This window comes from Heterocephalus glaber, unplaced genomic scaffold, assembly GCF_053883595.1.
Source record: "Heterocephalus glaber isolate CG9 unplaced genomic scaffold, H.glaber_assembly_v1.0 deba00001608, whole genome shotgun sequence".
NCBI lineage: Eukaryota > Metazoa > Chordata > Mammalia > Rodentia > Bathyergidae > Heterocephalus > Heterocephalus glaber.
Window position 1 is genome coordinate 5,287,622 of NW_028258379.1, and position 21,176 is coordinate 5,308,797.

The 21,176-nt window shown below is 39.6% G+C and overlaps 3 pseudogenes across 1 annotated transcript in view; 2 read left to right on the top strand and 1 right to left on the bottom strand.

Moving 5' to 3' along the window:
• Positions 1-1,640: 1,640 nt before the first annotated feature.
• LOC101702124 (uncharacterized) overlaps positions 1,641-21,176 on the bottom strand; it is a 60,055-nt pseudogene continuing 40,519 nt past the window's right edge. The window contains exons 6-9 of the transcript XR_015444998.1: positions 20,572-20,882; positions 18,505-18,705; positions 13,192-13,410; positions 1,641-1,899 (exon numbers count right to left, since the gene is read on the bottom strand). The product of XR_015444998.1 is annotated as an uncharacterized LOC101702124 (transcript). The remainder of the gene's footprint in view (positions 1,900-13,191; positions 13,411-18,504; positions 18,706-20,571; positions 20,883-21,176) is intronic.
• LOC101708000 (integrator complex subunit 10-like) lies at positions 3,144-8,026 on the top strand (annotated as a pseudogene).
• LOC110346512 (zinc finger protein 124 pseudogene) lies at positions 4,466-5,073 on the top strand (annotated as a pseudogene).

Consider the following 21,176-nt stretch of genomic DNA (forward strand, 5'->3'; position numbering starts at 1 on the left):
TATTTACACTCAGTTCCTCACCCTAGAGAAACTATTTGGTATTTACACATGTGTGCCCTATTTATTTCACTTAAGAGTATCGCCTCAATGTGCATCCACTTAGCTCTCAATGGCTCTAGTTTCTCATTTGAAATTTAAATGTAAAAAGGCAGTATCTTCTAAACTGTTAGGTGATGAAAATACTCCCCTCCAAAACAGCCATGAAACACAGATTTGAAACAACACCCTAATGTGAATTCCATATCAATTAAACAAGGGTTTGCAAACGCGAGGGAAAAACCTTTCTTCTTTTAAATCAGAAATGTAATTATCCAGAATGTAAATGGAAAAAAATGTCCAGAAAAAGTCCAAGATTAAAAAAAATTTCTGAGATGTCTAACATATAAGGAAGATATGGTAATTAAAATTGGGCAAGAAATGTGGAAAATTATTTCAAAAATGAAGAATGAACTACAGAATGCCTAAAGAAGAGATTTTATTGAAAATATAAGGGACACTGAAGAGAGGAATAAAAACTACATAGAAAACAAACATGCAAAAAAGAGAAGTAGAGAGAGAAAAGAGAAAATGCTTAATGACTTTGTTTTAAGCATGTCTTACAGTATTTTGTTGAAGTTTTAAATTAAGGAACTAAGGGCTGGGGATTTAGCTCAGTGGTTCTGCCACCTGCCCTGCAAGTGCAAGGACCAGAGTTCAATCCCTGGTACCAATAAAGGAACTAATATGGAGATTTGACATGCGATTTAACAGTTTCCTCAAATTATCAATTAATCTTTACTTTTTTTCTTAAAATATTTGCTTTATGTGGCCTTGGGATCAATTCAGAGCACTACTACCATTACCACCAAACACACTGACACACAAGGTGGGGGGCAAACCAAGTGTGGTAATGCACACCCACAATCCCAGCACTCAGGAGGCTGAGACAGGAGGATTTCCGTGAGTTCAAGCCCAGCCTTAACTACGTGAGACATTGTCTCCAAAAAAAAAAAAAAAAAAGGAAAAAAAGCCAGGGAAGATTTACCTCAGTGGTGCTGCTGCCTGCCTTGCAAGCGCAAGGTCCCAAGTTCAATCTTCAGTACCAAAAAAAAAAAAAAAGGGAGAAACAAATAAAAGATTTGCTTTACAAGTACAGTGAAAATCTAGGCCATTTTCAAATCACTGTCCTATCCTAGAACGTGACACAGCAAGCAGCACACCTGGTTTGTGGTGAGCTCCCATTTTTGCACAGGACCTTTCCCTCCTGGCTGGTCAGAGGATGTGTTCACAGACTAAGCTAAGATAATCGTACCCACCCTTAGCCACTGTGGAGTCATCCAGGAGAAGCACTTTACCTAAACTGGGCCAGCCCAGAAGCTTTCCTGGGCCTCATATTGATACCCACTCCCATTGTAGTAAATAAATATAAAACTCCATGGCTGTTGGTGGCTGTCTCCTGTCATATGGAGAAAACCAACTGGCAGTCAGACCAACAAGCAGTCACATAGAAGCCAAGGAAAGATGACAAGAAGCCCTGTACAGTACCAGCTGCTGACCTGGAGCCCAGGTTCACCTCTCCCTGTAGGTTAGGTTGTTTAACTTGTCGTTGATACCATACAGCAGTGAATGACATTTGTGTCTAAGTCAGTCTCAGCTGAGATACGTGCTTATAAATTCAACTCATTTTAATATAACCACCACCTCTCGTTCTTGTCCGGATGCTTCTTCAAATGTGGTCTTTGCCACAGAGAGCTCAGAAGTGACACCTTTTAACATATCACGAGCCCTCACTTTCTCTGATCTCGCCTCTTGTTCTGCAGAGTCTACTGTGGTTTTCAAGTTGTCTGTTTTTGTAACTGCCTTCTCTTTCATTGTTTCAATTTTTGTCAATGCTTTCCTGAGCTTTTCAATTGTTTTGTCCTATGAGAGGATAAAAGGCAGACAAAAGAAAGGAGACTTGTTTGATCTCTATAAATACCAGAAAAACATAACTCGTTACTTCTTTTTTTTCTAACTTTGAAGAGATGTGTGTGTTACTGTTTGGATCCGAACTGTCTCTCAAAATCTCATGTGTTGGAGGCTTGGTCCCAGTGTGGCAGCGTTCAGGGGTTGGGGCTCGGGAGATGACTGCGTCATGAGAGTGCTGCCCTCATACATGGATGCACCCACTGATGGATGAATCCACAGCTTAGGAACTACTGGGAGCAATGGAAACCTTAGAAGCGGGGTCTGCTTGGAGGGAGGAAGTCTCGGCAGGGTACATTTCCTCCCAGCCCTGCTGCTGGCTGTCTCTCTCTCTGCTTCTGGCCCGTGTGAGGAGAGCAGCTTATTCCTCCACACGCAACCCACAACAGCATTCTACTCACCACAGGCCAGAAATAGTGGAACCCACTGACCAGTTTCTCACATCTAATAATGGGAGACAGAATCAATTTCTCCTTCTTTTTTTTTTGTACCGGGGATCGAACTCGGGTCCTTGCGCCTACACAGCAGGCGGTGAAACCACTGAGCTAAATCTCCAGCCCAATTTCTTCTCTTTTTAAGTTAATCATCTTAGGTATTTTGTCAGAAGGATGGAAAACTAACACATATGGAAAGGAAAAAAATTCCACAATTTCTGAATGAAGATGTTTCTCTATCATCCTACTCATTAATAATCAACACTCAGGGGCAGGGGATTTAGCTCAGTGGTTTCACCACCTGGTGCACAAGCACAAGGACCCGAGTTCAATCCCTGGTACCCCCCCCCAAAAAAAATCAACATTCACTTAGCGTTTTGATAAACTGGAACCAGGTCTTACAGAGGCTTAATACATTTTCCATGCTCTCAAAGGTCTTATAACCTGTTAGTCAAATACAAAAATAAAGGAAATAATTGGTTTCACGGTAAGAGAAATATTGATAAGCTGGCATATCAATTGACTAATTATTTAGTGCATGCTTGGCCTAAAGCACAATTTACTTTTGAAATAGTATAACTGAAGCTAGAAAAGCCAAAGCAGAGAAAAAATAAGATGAAAAGCTTTGAACTATTATCTCAATAAGAGATTACATTTATTCCAAGGGATGGAGGAAGGAGGGATGGGGAAGTAAAAAGAATGAAGATGTGTTATGTACATATACCAATTCCCCATGATGAATGTAATCATTGTGTACTGCAACTGTGTACCAATACAAATTTTTTTTTTTTAAAAAGAGACTACAGGTCCGGCCACTCTAGGTGATGGGTCCCTAGGACTGGGGCCATGTTGGCCCAGAATGACAGCGAGTTCATGGTGCAGCGAGCGCTGGAGTTGGTGCCCCAGGACCTGTGGGCAGCCAAGGCGTGGTTGATCATGGCCCGCACCCTGTACCTGGCGGACTTTAACATTCAATATGAGATGTACACCATCGAGAGGAAAGCAGAGCGGACGGTCACCGTGAGGAGGCTGCTGTATGACATGTTTGTGAATTTCCCAGACCAGCCGGTGGTATGGAGAGAAATCAGCATTATTACATCACCATTAAGGAACCATTCACAGGATAAACAAACCCAATTTTTTTTTTGGTACCGGGGATCAAACTTGGGTCCTTGCGCTTGCGCAGCAGGCGGCGAAACCACTGAGCTAAATCCCCGGCCCACAAACCCAATTTTTAAGAAGTTTATTTGAAACTCTTCCTGGCCAGATCCAGTGTGAAATGTTATTAAAGGTCACGGAACAATGCTTCAACACGTTGGAACGATCAGAAATGTTACTCCTACTTTTGAGGCGCTTCCCTGAAACAGTAGTGCAACATGGGTTTGGCCTTGGGGAGGTACTATTAGAAGGTGAATTGAAGAGCAAGAGTCACCTGTTAAATGCTTTAGAAAATTATTTGTTTGTGATGTGCTTCCTCTAATAATTAACAACAATGATGTTCGACTGCCTGACAATTTATCATATAAATACTTGAACAAAGCAGCTTAATTTTTTATCAACTATGTCACTAGGTCTATTCAAATAGAAAATCAGTATCAAGGTGCCCAAGATACATCTGATTTAATGTCACACAGCAAACATAGCTCCCAGAAGTATGTCATAAGACTGACTGAAAAATCACCTCAGATTGTGGACCCTTAGGAAAGGTTGTTTAAGATTTTGAATGTTGTTGGAATGAGATGTGAATGGCAGATGGATAAAGGAAGAGGAAGCTATAGTGATATATTACACAGGGTGAAGGATCTCTGCAGATACATGAACAACTTTGATAATGAAGCACATGCAAAATATAAAAACCAAGTGGTTCATTCCACTATGTTGGTCTTCTTTAAGAATGCATTCCAACTGGCCAGGGATTTAGCTCAGTGGTTCTGCCACCTGCCTCGAAAGTGCAAAGTCCGGAGTTTGATCTCCGGCAGCAAAAAAATCCCACAAAAAACCCTAAAAAGCTAACTAAGAAACAGTTTTGGGCTGGGGATTTAGCTCAGTGGTTCTGGCGCCTGCCTCACAAGCGTAAGGTCCCAAGTTCGAGCCCCGGTACCAAATAAATAAATAAATAAAACAAAGAATGCATTCCAGGGTCATGGCGCCCAAGTGAGTGTCCCGAGCTGGGCACTGAGAGCCCCCAGCGGGCTAGACCGCCTTCTGTGACTTCTGCTGGCTGCAGGCTGCATGGGAAGGACTCCGGGGACTGGAAATCATGCAATGGAGGCAGTGACCTTTGAGGATGTGGCTGTGAACTTCACCAGGGAGGAGTGGGCTTTGCTGGATCCATCCCAAAAGAAGCTCTACAGTGATGTGATGTGCAAAACCATTAGGAACCTGGCTGCCATAGGAAAAAACTCAGGTGACCAGCAAATTGAAGATGAGTACAAAACTTGCAGGAAAAGTCTAAGATTTTCCTCCATTCTTACAAAGAAAATTTAAGCACCAAGAACACTGATCTTCACCAAAGCCGTAAACTTCATAGTGATCATTTCTCCCGTGGTGAGGGGCACATGTTGGCATTGGTACTTCCTACGTCACAGACATGGAAGTTCAAATATGCTGCTCATGACTAATGATTTTATGCATCTTAGAGACATTGAAGACAACAATGTCAGTAAGTCTACCTTATACTAGCCCATAAAGCATTCCTATGTAAATACAAAAGAATCAAAATTATTGCATGCTGGGCTGGGGATTTAGCTTAGTGGTTTTGCTGCCTGCTGCGCAAGCGCAATGACCCAAGTTTGATGCCCGGTACCAAAAAAAAATATTTTTTTTCCTCAAAATTATTGCATGCATATTATCAGATCATGGGGCAATGACACTAGAAATGTCAAAAATGTATAGACACTATGAGAACTTCAGAATACTATCTTTTATTAATGAGTCTCAGAAAAAATTAAAACATGAGTTTCTAGAGTCCAGTTATAATACCAAGACAACATAAGAGAACCAATCGGACACAAGGGAAGCAGTCCTACGAGGGCAAAACTTAAGTGGTGCAAACCACTTAAATCAGGAAAACCAAGTAAGCTCACATAAAAAACCTAACAATGCATCTCAATTTCCTGGAAAAAGAAGAGAAATCCAAAGCTCTGGTAAGGGAAATTGTAAAGACAAAAGTAGAAAAGAATAAATAGACTCAGAAGTATAGTGATTCAAAGAGCTGTTTGTTTTAAAGACTAAACAAGGTAGACTGTAGGGGCCAGGGGAAGGGGACGTTACCAGAACCTCTGCAGTGAGTCCTGGTCTCCTGCGAGCCCCGGCAGCACACGGCGAATTACAGGAAAGGTAGAAAAATGAGACTGAGAAGAAGCTGAGCTTTGGGTCTGATCAGTGCTGCTCCGGGCAGCAAAGACAAAGCCCCCAGCTTACCACACCTTTTATTCAGTACATCGGGAGAAACAAATGTAACAAATGACTTGCAGAGAGTTCAATAGTTCACATTGGGATAAACAAGGTGTAACGGAAGGCTTGCAGAGAGTTCGTACATCTCCGGCAAACAAGATGTTAATCAGTCCAAGAACAATGAGGGACTGAGCAGATGTTTGTTCTCCCAGGATGTTTCTTGTCCTGGAGAATCACAGCATCACTGGATCAGTGAAGTCTCAGTTGTGACCGGAGGCCAAACTGGAGTTATTCTGTAGCTGGGCTGTAGGCAAGAGAACTAGGCTAACCAAATGATTTTTCCCTAGAATTATGTAGCATTGCTCCCAACAGTAGACAGTATCTTAGCCAGTCTACACAAATAAGGAAAGGAGGCCTAAATTCACACAGTTAGAAACAAACCCAAAATCGATGTATCTGTGAATGCACCAGACGACATAGGTAGTCCATCGCTATAAATGTCTACAAAAGAGAAAGAGAATGTGTCCATGTAAACAATACTGTGATCCAGCTTAAGGTTCTATATAAAGAAGAACACTCCTTAGGGGCAGTGGGGAAGGGTAGGGGAAAGGAAAGAAGGGAAAAGAAAAAATATGAGAAAAGGAAAAAATGGAAACAAAGTCTCTGTAAATAGGGAAGGGTGGAGCGGGTAACGGAGGGCAGGGAAATGGGGAAAAAATAACCAATCATGAGGAGGTACAAGATCCCAACGATGAATGTTAACTGTATTTTATACCTAAAATGTACCAATAAACTTAATGAAAAAAACCCTCCACATCCAAAGTATAAGGAAGAAAATTGTTAAAATCAGAACAGATATGAATAAAATTTTGACTATCAAAAAAAAAATGCATTCCAGTATGTCAACAGCATACAGCCATCTCTCTTCCAAGGACCTAATGCTCCAAACCAAGTTCCACTGGTCCTCTTGAAGATGTATCAAATGTGTACGGCAATGTGGAAACTGATTGTAATAAGCACATTCATAAAAAGAGGAAACTAGCCGAGGGAAGAGAAAAAACTATGAGTTCAGATGATGAAGACTGTTCAGCAAAAGGAAGAAACCGTCACACTGTAGTCAATAAAGCACAACTCAATAACTCCACTAAAGTGTTGGAAAGCTTTAAATTGGCCAGGGAGAGCTAGGAGTTGCTCTATTTTCTAGAATTTCTTGACAAAGAATTTACAAGAATTTGCTTGGCCTGGAAGACAGATACTTGGTTGTGATTAAGAATCTTTCTCACCGATATGATTATCTATCAGGGTCAGTATAAAAAGGCAATAGCCAGCCTGCACCATTTGGCAGCTCTCCAAGGGTCACTTTCTCAGCCACAGATCCCAGGACAGGGGACCCTGGAGCACCAGAGGGTGCTCATTCAGCTGGCCACATGTCACTTTGCTTTGGGGGAGTACAGGATGACATGTGAGAAAGTACTGGACCTGATGTGCTACATGATCTTACCCATTCAGGAGGGAGGCAGATCCCAGGAGGAACCCTCAAAAGTAAAGCCCAAGTTTAGAAAAGGTTCAGATCTGAAGCTCCTGCCCTGTACCAGTAAAGCTATTATGCCATACTGCCTGCATTTGATGTTAGACTGCTTTAAGCTTAGAGCTTTCACAGACAAGAGAGATGACATGGTGCTAGGGCACGTGATCGTATTGTTTCAGCAGGAGTGGCCACGGGGAGAGAATCTTTTCTGGAAAGCAGTCAATAAGATTCGCCAACAAGGAAATTTCTAGTATGAGAATTTTTTCAATTATGTTACAAACATTGACATGCTGGAGGAATTTGCCTACTTGAGAACTCTGGAAGGTGGGAAGATCCATCTGGAATTACTCCCCAGTCAAGGAATGCTGATCATCCATTGCAGACCTTTCGGGTGATCCCTCCAGCTGAGTGGCAGATGTTGTGAGCAGAGTTCAGCTCCTTCCCTGGGGCACCACACAGTCATCTGGAGCATCACCAAAGGTGTGAAGGAGGACTTCCGCCTGGCCATGGAGTGCCAGGTCTCCCGCTGTCGCAAGAATCTGATGGTGGTGCTGCACAAGTTCTGCATTAAGGAAAAGATCTTGCTGCTCCAGACTCTGACCTGATAAAAAACCTTTGAGCCAGAGGCAGTTGGTTGCTATGTTGTTGTGAGGGGAGATGCACAGCAGTGACGTTACAGCTCTCGAAAAGAAGAAAGCATCTGAGTTCCAGCCCCTTGGCTGGTTAAAAGTAGCTCACAAGAGTCTGAGAAGTGATTTCTATTTTTAAGAGACTCAATGTTTTGTAATTTTTGTAAAACAAGAGAATCAAACTGTTTTGTAAATAAAATTCATCCTAAAAAATAAAGAGACTACATTTATTGTAAAACCGAGGGCCTTACCAAACGCTCCGAGGAGCTGACTGTAGCGAAGAACACCCGGAAAGGAACACACTGGACAAGTTGGAAAGTAAAACAGACCTTTATTAGTCTGGCCAGACGGCACTCCCAAAGCAAAGTAGCTTAGGGAGGCAACTGGCTCAGAATCCGAGGCTGTTTTTATAGGGGGTTGCAGGGGAAGTTAGCAAGCAGAACTTACAGAAAAGAGAAAAAAATGTTGATGGTCAAAAGATGTTTGTAGATTGTCTTATAGATAGCTGTGTCCGGAACATTGGTTTTGGACAAACAAGGAGATGGGTAATTCACTTAGGAACTACTCTATGTTTGTTACAGATTTTATCTAGTGTCCTAGAACTAACAAGCACATTTTAACCATTAACTCACAATCAGTCACTATGTTGGGGCTGGGGGAGCCTTATGATTACAGAGTTATGTGGTCCCATATTTATTAGTTTTATACTAAAACAAAAATCAAAGGATTTATAGTCATAATATTTAGAGCACTAGTTTACTTTTGAGGAATAGGGGGGTAAATGGGGGGTTCAAGGAGATTGGTGATTGTCTATTTCTTAAAATGATCAGTAGGGGCCAGGCGTGGTGGCACACGCCTGTAATACTGTTACAGGAAAGAAATGCTCAAAGACACAGAACTCAGGTAAAACAAGTAAGATTTACTTGCAAGAAGTCTGTTTTTGAGGCTTGTTTACGTTTCTTCTCATTTCCACAGGGGGTGGGGGTGATTCTGGTGCCTGAGCAGCTCACCTTCTCTGCCCTAGGAGCTTGGGATGGTGGCGAGGGAGCTTCCTTCTGGGTTCTGGGACTGGCTCAGCTTCTCTGCCCTAGGAACTTGGGATGGCGGTGGAGGAGCTTCCTTCCAGGTGCTGGGACCAGCTCAGCTTCTCTGCCCTAGCAAAGGAAAGAGACAGACGAGACACCAAGAGCAGCAGTCCTCCTTCTGTAGTCTCCTTCTCGGGTTCGGGCAAACCTCCAACGGTGTCCGGATCTCTGTGTCCTGTTGGGGAGCCTAGGAAATTAGTCCCAAGGGTGTGCCCTTCCTCTTGAGGAGACAGAGAGCCACTCCCTCTGGTGGGGTTCTGGCCGATGCCCAAAAGGGCTATTTCATTCCTGATTCCCAGCCAATGACCCAAATGTTGCAGAAATCTCGGAAAGAAATACACAGAGACACAGAATTCGGATAAAATAATAAAATTTCTTCTCACGAGTGGGTGGGAATGCCAGAAACTAGTCTGGTCAGTATCTGCTCCAAAACTATATTGAACAAGAGTGGTGATAGTGGACATCCTTGTCTTGTTCCTGATTTTAGTGTGAAGGATTTCAGTTTTTGACCATTTAGTATATTGGCTTTTGGTTTTTCATAGATGGCTTTTATCAGTTTGAGGTAAAGACAATCTATTCCAATTTTTTGTAGGGTTTTTATCATAAATGCATGTTGGATTTTGTCAAATGGTTTTTCTGCGTCTATGGAGATAATCATATGGTTTTTGTCCTTGGCTCTATTGATATAGTGTATTACATTGATTGATTTGTGTATGTTGAACCATCCCTGCATCCCTGGGATGAATCCCACTTGATCAGGGTGTATGATCTTCTTGATGATCTTCTGCATTCTATTTGCCAGTATCTTATTAAGGATTTGCATCTATGTTCATTAGTGAGATTGGCCTATAGTTCTTCTTTTTGGTTGGGTCTTTCTCTGTTTTGGGGATCAAGGTGATACTTGCTTCCAGCAATGAATTTGGGAGTATTGCTTCCCTTTCAATTTCATTGAAGAGTTTAAACAGTAGGGGTAGTAGTTCGTCTCTAATAGCAGTGTTTTTGGGGGGGTTTTTTTGGTACCGGGGATCGAACTCGGGTCCTTGCGCTTGCACAGCAGGCTTCAAAACCATTGAGCTAAATCCCTGGCCCAGTAGTTCCTCTCTAAATGTCTTGTAGAATTCAGCAGTGAAACCATCAGGGCCTGGGCTTTTCTTATTTGATAAGTTTTTAATTACGTTTTCAATTTCATTGGTTGATATTGGGTTGTTTAGAATTTTTAGGTCTTCATTCAACTTTGGTAATTCATATTTATCTAGGAATCTGTCCATTTCTTCTGTGTTTTCCATCTTATTGGCATATAGGGTCTGGAAGTAGGTATTGATGATCCTCTGGATTTCTGCTGGGTCTGTTGTAGTTTCACCCTTTTCATTCCTCATTGCATGGATTTGGGCCTTTTCTTTCCTTTTTTCTGATAAGGTTGGCTAAGAGTTTGTCAATTTTGTTGATTCTTTCGAAGAACCAACTCTTGGCTTCATTGATTTTTTTGTATCGTTCTCTTAGTCTCCATTGCATTGATTTCTCCTCTGATCTTTATAATTTCCTCCCTTGTATGAGCTCTGGGGTTGTCCTGCTCTTCTTTTAAAAATCTGGAAGCTTGAGGTTCTGCATCAGGTTGTTTAATTGGGCTCATTCTGTTTTCCTAATATGCGTATTCACTGCTGTGAATTTCCCTTGTAAGACTGCTTTCATTGTGTCCCACAGATTCCGATATGTTGCATTGTCATTGTCATTTAATTGAAGGAACTGTCTGATTTCTTCTTTAATTTCCTCTGTGACCCATTGGTTATTCAGAAGTGTGTTGTTCAATTTCCACGTGTTTATGACATTTTTTGAGTTTCTTTTGCTATGGATCTCCAATTTCATCGCACTGTGGTCTGATAATATACAGGGGATAACTTCAATTCCTTTGCACTTACTTAAACATGTTCTATGTGTGAGTATGTGGTCTATTTTGGAGAATGACCCATGTGCAGCTGAGAAGAATGTGTATTCTGATTTTGTGGGGTGGAAGACTCTGTAAACATCTGCTAAGTTCATTTGTTCAAGAGTTCTATTGAGTTCTAGTATTTCATTCCTTATTTTTTGTCTACTTGATCTATCTATTTGTGAAAGTGGGGTGTTGAGGTCCCCCACTACAATTGTATTAGTGCATATATGACTCTTCATGTCCGTTAGTATTTGTTTTATATAGTTGGGCACACTAGTGTTTGGTGCATAGATATTTGATTGTCATCTCTTCCTCTTGGATTCTTCCCTTTACAAGGATGTAGTGTCCTTCTTCATCTCTGTTAATCAGTGTTGGTTTGAAATCTACTTGATCCGCAAAGAGGATAGCTATTCCTGCTTTTTTTCGGGTTCCTGTTGCATGGAGTATTGTTTTCCACCCTTTAACTTTCAGTCTATGAGTTTCCTTTTGAATGAAGTGTGTTTCTTGTATGCAACATATTGTTGGATTTTGCTTCTTGACCCATTCTGCCAATCTATCACTTTTGATTGGTGAATTGAGACCATTAACATTGATGGTTATAACTGAAACGTATTGACTTGTCATTGCCATGACTTTTTCTTTTTGTTGGGTTGACCCCTTTTACATTTAATTTCTTGTCGTGCCAGATGGGTTCAGTCTGCTTGGCTTCCCGGGGTTGTGATCCTCAATGTCTGTTCCTAGGATATTGTGTAAAATTCTTTGGAGTGCTGGTTTGGTATTCACGAAGTTCCTAAGGTGCTCTTTGTCATGAAAGTATCTTATTTCTCCATCCATTTTGAAAGATAGTTTTGCAGGGTACATCAATCTGGGTTGGAGGCTGTTTTCTTTTCGGGCTTGGAATATGTCACTCCAAGCTCTTCTTGCCTTGATGGTTTGTGTTGAGAAGTCTGCTGTGATTCTTATGAGCTTTCCTTTGTATGTGATTTGCTTCTTTTCTCTAACTGCTTGTAGAACTTTTTTCTTCTGTTGAGTTTCTGGAATCTTAACAATTATATGCTTATGTGTAGATTTTTTTTGATCAAGGCTATTTGGAGTCCTATATGCCTCACTTATTTGTATGTCAAGTTCTTTTCCCCTGCTTGGGAAGTTTTCTGCCATTACTTCTGTGAAGAGGGTTTTTTTTTTTTCATACCGGGAATTGAACTTGGGTCCTTAGCTTGCGAGGCAGGTGGTGGAACCACTGAGCTAAATCCCCGGCCCAGTGAAAAGTTTTTTTATGTCGTCTGCACTCTCTCCTATTTCTTCATTGACTCCAATCAGTCTTATGTTATTCTTCTTTGCATCGTCTAGCAGCTGCTGGATTGATTTCTTGTGTTCCCTTATAATTTTGAAACAATTTTTCTTTTCCTGGTCATTAATTGCAATTTTATCTTCTATATGTGAAATTCTGTCCTCACATTGGCTCATTCTGCTGTGTAGACTTTCAATGGAGTTTTTCATGTCCTGAAAATCTATTTGCATCTGTTTTATGGATTTCATTTGTTTCCTATGTTGGGATTCCATCATGTTCCTCAGCTCCTCTCTAGATTTATTAATCATGTCTTGCACTAGGAGCACAACTTCTCCTGTTATCTGAGAAATTATTTCTGATTTCATTTTTTCCAGATCCCCTTTTGTTGCCAGTTCAGTGGGTCCAGGTGGTTGAGTATCAGAGTGTTCCATCTCATTTCCCTTTAGGGTTGTTGTAGGTGATCTGGAAGTCTGGTTTTGAGACTTATTTACATGTTTTCTCATTTTGACTGGGGGGGGCAGGGGGGTGCTGTTGGCGCCTGCACGGCTCCCTCCTCTTAGCTGGGAGAGGTGGGACAGGGGGCGGGAGTGGCGGTAGGGATGGTGGCTGGGAAGCCCCTTCCTCTGGGCTGGGAGCAGTGGGACAGTGGCTCAGAAGCCCCTACCTCTGGGCCAGGAGCAGCGGGATGGATGGAGGCCCGGAAGCCCCTTCCTCTGGGCCAGGAGCGGTGGGACAGATGGCGGCCCAAAAGCCTTTTCCTCTGGGCTTCGAGTGGTGGGACGGATGGTGGCCAGGAAGCCCCTTCCTCTGGGCTGGGAGTGGCGGGATGGATGGCAGCCTATGTAAAATTATTTTAATATTAGGTTTTTAAAAAAAATTCAATGAGAGACAGGGAGCTAAAATAGGAATGGACCAAAGTTTAAGTGAATTTTTGAAAGCCTCACTTCCTTTACTTACCTGAAGGATATTTACTCTTGACAGTTGAGTTTTCATAGTTTTGTTTAACAATTTGAAGTCACTAAGCTATTTCTGAAGTTTCTGGATTTTGTCCTCCAATCTTAATGTTGTAGCAATCTGCAAATTCTGCTGAATATCCAATAACATATCTAACTGTTTGAACTTGTGCTTATCTATCAGGAAATTCTGCATTGTGGAGCTTTCCTTTGTAGATATTAACTATCAAAATAAAGAATTGTGCTTTAAAATACTATTTTATATTAGCAAAATAACATCAACTCTAGACTTAACAACTGCAGGCTTAACAATACTTACATAAGTAAAATACATTTTCACCATAAATATGTACTGTATTAGTGAAATAATCAGGAAAATAAAATGTAACAGTAAAAGTGATGACAGTATACCAAGGGTACAGTCAAATAGACAACTTTATAAATACTAAGTAGTAGCATAGTAGCACAGATTAGTTCATCTTTTCTAGGAATGTATCATAAGGAAATAATAAAATATTGAATAAGGATGCATGCACAGAGGCATATATATATATTATTGGGGAAAGAACCAATGTGCTTCCCACTGAGCCACATCTCTAATGTTGTTTATTTTTTATTTTGAAACAGGGTCTCACTAAATTGCTAAATTTCCCAGGGTGGGCTTGAACGTTCAATCTACCTACTTCAGCCTCCCAGAGTGCTGGGAATTTACAGGTAGTGCAGGCTGGTCTTGGATTCACTATGTAACCCAGACTGGCCTCAAACTTATAGAGATCTGCCTGCTTCAGCCTCCCAAATGCTAGGGCTACAGGTGTGCACCACCACACCTGGCCTATTCTTTACAACACTATTTGTAAAATAAAAATAGCAACGAAAATGTCAAAAAAGAGTAATTCAACTATATAATGATAAAATATACATTCCCTAGAAATTCTTTCAAAAATATTTACCCAGAGAAAGTAGTAATGATATAGTTAAATGAAAGAAGCAGGATTAGGAAAAACTATGCCTATCTCAATTATGTTAGAATATGCAGAGACAGTAATCAGAGGCAAATGTTTCTCTATGACAACACTGATTATCTCAAAGTGGTAGGTTTACTGATGTTTTTAATTTACTTTTATTTTTATTTATTTATTTTTGGATTGAACACAGGAGCTTATGTTTGCCAGGCAAGTGTGGTGCCACTGAGCTACATCCCAGGCCCTACTGATGTTTTTTAATGGTATTCTTTCTATTATTATGTGCTTTATAAATCTTCACTAATCACATAAATTCAATTTCATTATGAGATTATTTTAAATGTTATAACAAAAATAACAAATCTTATAACAAAAATGTTATGACAAATATATATATATATTTTGGGGGGTACCGGGGATTGAACTTGAGACCTTGCACTTGTGAGGCAGGCACCGGAACCACTGAGCTAAATCCCTGGCCCTATGACAAATATTTTAATACATTAAATAAATAAAACAAGCAATAAGGAACAAGAATAATAACAACAGCATTTTTCTAAAGAAGAGCTCAGAGAGGCTAAAAGACAATGGAGTGATAGCTTCTAATCTCTGTGTAATAATAAAGTTTAAACCCAATTATTGGGTGTAAAGATTCACAAAAAGACCTTGTCATTTATACAAGGACTTAAAGTAAAGGTTATCTCTCTGGGGCATCACTTCTTAGGAAGTTATTAAAGAATATCTTCCAGTAAAATAAGAAAGGAAATTTAAAAAAGAAGAAGACAAGATTCAGGAAACAGTGATTCCTAATGAGGAGTGTGGAGAAAAGAAGTCACAGGATCATACCTGTGCCCAGGCCCACAGAGCAAACCCAGACTGAAGCAAGAAAATGAAAAGCTCTGGGAGAGAAAAAAAATGGCAGAGTTTTACATACTAGAGGGTTATTTAATACAATGTTCAAGAGAAAAAAATGAATGTTCCTATTTTTTTTTTTTTTTGGTACCGGGGATTGAACTCAGGACCTTGTGCTTGCGAGGCAGGCACCAGAACCACTGAGCTAAATCCCCGGCCCCAAGAATGTTGAAAATTATACACAAAAACACAAAGAAGGCATTAACTCTAGGAAAAATAAAAGGCAATACAAAAAAGGAAATGTAACAAGAATTTGTATCTTAGGCATTTGTACATATTTAGTGTCATAGTGAAATAAATGTTGATTATGGATTTCACTAAAAATACTGATATAACTAACTATATTGGGAAAATGGAAGGAGTGGGTGGGAAAGTGGTATGAGAGACAACTTTAATGGGAAATCAACAGACGATGTCTAAAGTAGATAATTCAAGACATGGAAGTATAAACAAATTAGAGAAATGGAGTTACTACCAGAAACAATAGCTAAAAAGAGTTAAAAATACACATCATCCTCCCTTAAATTGGACTTAGTGTCAGATGAAGAATCAGTCCCACAGAATACATTTAAAGGAACAAGAGGGAGCAAAACTGAAAGAGGCTAATGACTATACTCTAAGGATTCAATTGTTCAATGTAAATTTTATACCTGTCAAAACTGGCAGTTTATAAATACCACTTACTATTTACTCAGCTTTGTAATAATATGATTCCTGACAAAATAAAACTTTTTGGTTTCTCAGTATTTTTTTTTTCACTTTATTAAATTCTTTTATTGGTACATTGTAGGTATAACAACACAATTACATTTCTCATTGGGAACTGTACCTTTACATAATGCATCTTGGTTCTTATTTTTTCCCCATTCCTAGCCCTCCCTTCACGCCCTCCACCCTTCCCTATTTACAAAGACTTTATTTCCATTTTTTCCATTTCTCATCATTTTTCCTTTCCCCTGCCCCACCCACTACCCCTCAGTATTTTAAATATTGCCTTCCTGGATTCACTTATTTCTGTTTTGATTTTTTTAGACAGGCTCTTGGTCTGTAGTTCAGGCTGGGCTTGAACTCACTACGTGGCCCAGGCTGGCCTTGAACTTTCGGCAATCCTCTTCCCTTAGTTTCTCGAGTGCTAGAATTACAGGAGTGCATCATGCCTGACTTCATCTTTCTTTGTGTGTGTCTGTGATGTGGGGAAGGAGTTCAAGGACTCACACATACTAACCACACACTCTACCACTACATGAGCTACATACTAGTCCCTAGATTTTCCATTTATTGTTACTGAATTACAAAATATTTTTAAGATTTTCAACTTTTCCATATGTATGCATTCATTCTACATGCTTCTTCTTCCTAACTTATTGTATTTTTACCGTCTCTCTTTCCTTTTTAACTAGGCTTGCCTGACCATCTATTTTTCTTTTCCAAAGAATATTTTACTCATTTATTTTAATTTATATATAACAAATATATAGTATAGTGTAAACATAACTTCTATGTGTGCTGGGAAACCAAAAAGTTCATGTGACTCACTTTATTGTGATATTTGCTTCATTGCAATGGTCTGGAACCAAGCCAGCAATATCTGTAAAGGTTACTGAGATTAAATGGCAGAAAGAAGGTTGGGAATATTTTTATTGTTTTCTTCAAATCTTTTAATATGACTTAAAGGGATGTGGAAAGCATGTGTTTTCTGTTGTTGTTGTTGTTGTTTTGGTACTGGGGATCGAACTCAAGTCCTTGTGTTTGCACAGCAGGCAGCGAAACCACTGAGCTAAATCCCCAGCCCAGCATGTGTTATTTTTATATCCTTAAATTTTAATACAGATTTAAATTTTGTGTGTATGGAAATAAATCATTATGATTCATGTACTCAGGACCAGAGGTAAAAATTCCACTTCTTTAAACTCTATTTGGTACATTTTTTTACATCATTTCATTGAGTGCTTGATGTTTTTAAAAATGAAGTGCTCAATAAGTATTGGATTGGGGCTGAGGGAATAGCTCAGTGATACAGCACTTGATTTACATGTATGAAGCTTTTAGTTTCCATCCCCAGCACCACTATATATATATTTTTTTTCATGTAAATGTGAATGAATGTGCTAAAAGGCTGACCTGAGGGGAGTGCAATTATACTTTGAGCCACAGCAATTATAAAAATAGGACAACACAGGTTTGAGTATGATTGGTAATTCAGTGAAGAGGTTGTGAAATAGAAACAATTTCTTGAAAATAAGTTGTATTGCAACCTATTCATTTACATCCCAGATTGCTTTTTTCCTAACAAATGCAGGGAAACAGAAGGTGGAGAAGGTAATCACTGAGAAATATCATCAATGATCCTTTATAAATATTCATGATATCTAGCGGTCACAGTGCCTGAAATTTTAGCATTACAGTCATTCCTCTAAGTTCCTTTCAGTCTAATCCTCTTCTAAAGTGCATTAAGATATATAGTAACAGGGCCCAGGGATTTAGCTCAGTGGTTCTGGCTCCTGCCTCACAGGTGCAAGGTTCTGAGTTCGACCCCTGGTACCAAAAAAAAAAAAAAAAGAAAGAAAGAAAGATACATAATAACAGGTGTCCTCCATAATACAATCAATAGGGCCACTAATAACCAAAAAGGAGATATGGAAAGAGAAGAGACTTTTTATTTTTTTGAGACAGGGTCTCCCTATCTAATTCAGGCTAGACTTGAACTCACTATGTGGCCCAGGCTGGCCTTGAACTCTTGGCGATCCTTTTGCCTCAGCCTCCTGAGTGCTGGCATTACAGGTGTGTGCCACAAAGATATTTTTTAATAAAATCAGAAGCTTTAAATGGGGAAAAAAATAAGAACCAAGATACATCATGTACAAGTACAAGCACCCAATGATACATGTGAACCCTAAAATGTACCAATAAAAGAATTTAAGCAAAAAAAAAAAAAAGAAGCTTTAAGCATCTGTAAGCAATACCTTCCCCCTTCTTTGCTTCCTCCTCTACCACCACCACCACCACCACCTGTTTTTTAAGATAGGATCTTGCTATATTTCGGGCTAGCTTCAAATTTGCTATGTACCCTAGGCTGTGATCAAATTTGTAATCCTCCTGCCTCAGGCTCCCAGAGTGCTGGGACTACAGGCATGCACTGCTATGCCCAGCTGCCCTTTTGCCATTATTGAGAAAAGTACAGTGCCATGTGTGGTGGCACACACCTGTAATCCTGGCACTTTGGAGGCTGAGACAGAAGGATCGCTGACAGTTTAAGGCCAGCCTGGGCCACATAGTGAGTTCAAGTCTAGCCTGAATTAGATAGGGAGACCCTGTCTCACAAAAATAAAAAAGTATAAATAGTATGAACAGCATAAAATATTAGATAATGTTAAAGTTTTTAGTAAAATAAAAATGATCATTTTCACCATTAAAGAAATGCTTATATTTCAAGAAATTCTTACTTTCTTCTTGTCCCAGTCTAATTTCCCTTGAAAAAAGTCATTAATAGCAATGTTTCTTTCCAGACATTTAGAGAGTCTATTTTATTCCCTATAATTTTCTCCAGTGTGGGGTGATTCTTGAGCAGCCTCTTCATATATTTGATACAGCTGCTCCAGTTGCTTAGTGAGCTTCTGAATTTTCTGCTGCAGGCCTTCAGTTCTCTGTTAGAAAAGATATATTTAAAGAACTCCCTGATGTGCATGCATTCTACATCATTTCAAAACTATATGCAAGTTCTTTTCTATTTATATTAACATAGTGGTGACATTAAACAGATAAATAAGAGATTTTAAAGAAATTTCACATGTATAAGTTAAAGAAATAAATGGAAAATGTAAGAACAACATATTTTAGAAATGAGAAACAAAGTTGCACAATTTTAAGAGTGCAGAGAATTTTTTAAATGATGCAAAATTGGAGGGACTGGATGTAGCTCAGTTGTAGAGTACTTTGCTTAACACAAAAGGCTAAAATTTGATCCCCAGCACTGCAAAAAATATTATAATGGTAATAAATAAAAGGAAATTTGAACAGACAATTGTATAGCAGGTTTCATTAACACTCTGAATTTAACATTCTGAAGTTTCAATCATCATTTGAATTTTAGGATTAGAAATCATGAAATTTCACTACAATGATTTGGATACAAAGAAATGTATTCACTTACATATGATAATTCAGTCATTTGTTGGACTTGATCAGTGAATTCAAACAAATTTATCTGGCAGTTTAATTTACTTATATGTTTGCGTGTTTGTTTGTTTTGGTGGTGCTGTGAATTGAACCCTAGTCCTTGTACATGCTAAGTACATGCCCTACCACTGAGCTACACCCCCAGCCCTGACAATTATTGCACTGACAGAACTGACCAGTGTTGGGTCATTATGAAAATATTATCTTCACCATAGCACTATTTTTTTTTTTTTTTTTTGGTACCAGGGATTGAACTTGGGTCCTTGTGCTTTTGAGGCAGGCGGCAGAACCACTGAGCAAAATTCCCAGCCCCTACCCTAGCACTATTTTTAAATGAATGTTTATTGGACTTACGCTGAACTGTACTAAGCATTTATCATGTATTAACCCATTTAATCCTTACGACTATTTCTGTGAGGTAGGAACTATTCCCCTGCACCTCATTTTGTTTTTTTGGGTTTTTGGTACCGGAGATCGAACTCGGGTCCTTGTGCTTGCGCAGCAGGTGGCAGAACCACTGAGCTAAGTCCCCGGCCCCCCTGCGCCTCATTTTACAAATGAAACCAAGGCACAGAGAGGACAAGTAAATACCTCCTCCCACCCATGAGCACACAGCTGGCAAATGGCAGAGGTGGATTCATAGCAGGGCTATGCTCTTAATCATCATGCCAAACTACTTTCTATGTAGTAAGGACAACCTATTCTTTTCTTTCACTGTATTACTAAAACAAAATCAAAATTATAATTCAGAGCCATAATTTACTAAATTGGCTAATTAAAAATCTACAACTTGAAAGAATCAAACTGGAAAGAGTAACTTTTTTTGTCAGTACAGACATTCCTCATTTTTTTTTTTTTTTGGTACCAGGGATTGAACTCAGATCCTTGCGCTTGCAGAGCAGGTGGCAGAACCACTGAGCTAAATCCGCAGCCCACAGACATTCTTCATTTAATGACAGTTCCATTCCTGCCACTAGGTCATTAAATGAGGAATTGTATATAGTATGTATATTACAATATTCAGAACAAAGAAATGGTCAAAAGAAACTCCAACCTGATGTCTTTGGTTTTATTTGCATAACTCGTACACGCAGTATTACAATGTACAACAGAACATAAAACTAGAGTACTGTACTGTCCAGTACAATCAGCAAAAATTACAGCACTGCATAAATAAGCTGCGTTGTGCAAAAAGACACTGAGGCTCTATAAACAAGAAGTACAGAGCTGTACAAAAAAAAAAAAAGACTGGTTGCAAGTCCAAACTGCACTTCGGTCCTGAATCTAAACAGTCATTAGACAGGTCATAAAATGAGGAATATCTGTACACTTACAGATTTCCGTGATTGTTCATTTGCACCAGTTTCTTGAATCCTCTCTTTCACAGTGTCCTCTGTGGCTGGGATGGGGCCACTGCTGTCACTCAGAAGAGCAGCCAGCTGACGGAGCAGATCCTGATATTGGGATTGCGCAGTTTTAACTCCTTGGGTGCATAAATATGGAGGTCTATCTAACTCAGATGTTTGTTTTTCTTCATGGAACAAATCTTGTTGACATTTATTCCAATTTTCTGCCCATCATTTGGTCCTTCAGAGTGAATAATCTCTCTCTCAAATTTTCTGGCCAGGAATGCTTTGCCCTTATCCTAAATACGTCAAAACACAGGTTAAACTTCTTCATTGAAATGTAATACAGAGATACCTACTTTTATCCATTTGAACTATACATATAGTTATAGCACAGAAGTTCGGGAGAAAAGACCCAATAGGAAGAAAGAATTAAAGAGTCACAGAGAGAGAGAAAAAAGCATCACTCAAAGATCAAATGAGAACAACAAAAGGTAGAAATTTAGCTTAGAGAAGGAGCTAACCAAAAAGCCCTAAATGATGAGGTAAACACTTTACAGAATAATTTACACTAAAATGGTAAAAGAAATGAT